Below are 2,813 nucleotides of genomic sequence, written 5' to 3'. Positions count from 1 at the left end.
ATGTAAAAAGTGTTCATATGTAGTAAAAACCTGAGAAATCCGTCCGTTTTCGTCACTTGTTATCGAATCGACTTAAAGCCAGATCGTCACATTGGCCCCTCTTCTCTCTGAAACGGTTGTACTTATCGTCTGCAAAGCTATGTCGCGTGCTGCGGTATGCGGAGAAACTAAAAGCACCATAGTAGAACACAGATGAAGGTTCTAAGTTGATGTGATAGCCAGTGAGAAATACTACAATTCAAGTTTTAGGTATCGATTATTGACTTTTTATCTGGCTTAGGTGCCTTGGACAAGAGCTAGGACCTTAAGATTCTGCATGAAAGGAGGACTAGCAGCCGCGTTGCACGGGAGTATGTGAATAGTGTTCATATGTATTAAAAACCTGAGAAATCCGTCCATTTTCGTCATTTGTTATCGAATCGACATAAAGCCAGTTCGTCACATTGGCCCCTCTTCTCTCTGAAACGGTTATACTTATCTTCTGCAAAGCTATGTCGCGTGCTGCGGTATGCGGAGACACTAAAAGCACCATAGTAGAACACAGATTAAGCTTCTAAGTTGATGTAATAGCCAGTAAGAAGTAGTACAATTCAAGATTTAGGTATCGATTATTGACTTCTTAGCTGGCTTTGGTGCCTTGGACATGAGCTTGGACCTTATGATTCTGCATGAAAGGAGGACTAGCAGCCGAGTTGCATGGGAGTATGTGAAAAGTGTTCATATGTAGTAAAAACCTGTGAAATCCGTCCATTTTCGTCATTTGTTATCTAACCGACTTGAGGCCAGTTCGTCACATTGGCCCCTCTTCTCTCTGAAACGGTTGTACTTATCATCTGCAAAGCTATCTCGCGTGCTGCGGTATGCGGAGACACTAAAAGCACCATAGTAGAACACAGATGAAGCTTCTAAGTTGATGTAATAGCCAGTAAGGAGTAGTACAATTCAAGTTTTAGGTATCGAATATTGACTTTTTAGCTGGCTTTGGCGCCTTGGACATGAGCTAGGACCTTAAGATTCTGCATGAAAGGAGGACTAGCAGCCGAGTTGCACGGGAGGATGCGAAAAGTGTTCATATGTAGTAAAAACCTGAGAAATCCGTCCGTTTTCGTAATTTATTATGGAATCGACTTAAAGCAGTGCGTCACATTGGCCGCTCTTCTCTCTGAAACGGTTGTACTTATCGTCTGCAAAGCTATGTCACGTGCTGCGGTATGCGGAGACACTAAAAGCACCATAGTAGAACACAGATGAAGCTTCTAAGTTGATGTAATAGCCAGTAAGGAGTAGTACAATTCAAGATTTAGGAATCGATTATTGACTTTTTAGCTGGCTTTTGTGCCTTGGACATGAGCTTGGACCTTATGATTCTGCATGAACGGAGGACTAGCAGCCGAGTTGCATGGGAAAATGTGAAAAGTGTTCATATGTAGTAAAAACCTGAGAAATCCGTCCGTTTTCGTCATTTGTTATCGAATCGACTTAAAGCCAGATCGTCACATTGGCCTCTCTTCTCTCTGAAACGGTTGTACTTATCGTCTGCAAAGCTATGTCGCGTGCTGCGGTATGCGGAGACACTAAAATCTCCATAGTGGAACACAGATGAAGCTTCTAAGTTGATGTAATAGCTAGTAAGATGTAGTCAATTTAGGTATCGATTATTGACTTTTTAGCTGGCTTTGTTGCCTTGGACATGAGCTATGTCCTTAAGATTCTGCATGAAAGGAGGACTAGCAGCCGAGTTGCATTGGAGAATGTGGAAAGTGTTCATATGTAGTAAAAACCTGAGAAATCCGTCCGTTTTAGTGATTTGTTATCGAATCAACTTGAAGCCAGATCGTCACATTGCCCGCTTTTCTCTCTGAAACGGTTGTACTTATCGTCTGCAAAGCTATGTCGCGTGCTGCAGTATGCGGAGACACTAAAAGCACCATAGTAGAACGCAGATGAAGCTTCTAAGTTGATGTGATAGCCAGTGAGAAGTAGTACAATTAAAGTTTTAGGTATCGATTATTGACTTTTTAGCTGGCTTTTGTGCCTTGGACATGAGCTATGTCCTTAAGATTCTGCATGAAAGGAGGACTAGCAGCCGAGTTACATGGGAGAATGTGAAAAGTGTTCATATGTAGTAAAAACCTGAGAAATCCGTCCGTTTTCGTCATTTGTTATCGAATCGACTTAAAGCCAGATCGTCACATTGGCCGCTCTTCTCTCTGAAACGGTTGTACTTATCGAATGCAAAGCTATGTCGCGTGCTGCGGAATGCGGAGACACTAAAAGCACCATAGTAGAACACAGATGAAGCTTCAAAGTTGATGTAATAGCCAGTAAGAAGTAGTACAATTCAAGATTTAGGTATCGATTAATGACTTTTTAGCTGGCTTAGGTGCCTTGGACATGAGCTATGTCCTTAAGATTCTGCATGAAAGGAGGACTAGCAGCCGAGTTGCATTGGAGAATGTGGAAAGTGTTCATATGTAGTAAAAACCTGAGAAATCCGTCCGTTTTAGTCATTTGTTATCGAATCAACTTGAAGCCAGATCGTCACATTGCCCGCTTTTCTCTCTGAAACGGTTGTACTTATCGTCTGCAAAGCTATGTCGCGTGCTGCAGTATGCGGAGACACTAAAAGCAGCATAGTAGAACGCAGATGAAGCTTCTAAGTTGATGTGATAGCCAGTGAGAAGTAGTACAATTCAAGTTTTAGGTATCGATTATTGACTTTTTAGCTGGCTTTGGTGCCTTGGACATGAGCTATGTCCTTAAGATTCTGCATGAAAGGAGGACTAGCAGCCGAGTTGCATTGGAGAATGTGG

This window comes from Schistocerca gregaria, unplaced genomic scaffold, assembly GCF_023897955.1.
Source record: "Schistocerca gregaria isolate iqSchGreg1 unplaced genomic scaffold, iqSchGreg1.2 ptg000205l, whole genome shotgun sequence".
Classification (NCBI taxonomy): domain Eukaryota; kingdom Metazoa; phylum Arthropoda; class Insecta; order Orthoptera; family Acrididae; genus Schistocerca; species Schistocerca gregaria.
Note: the sequence above shows the minus strand (reverse complement) of the source record.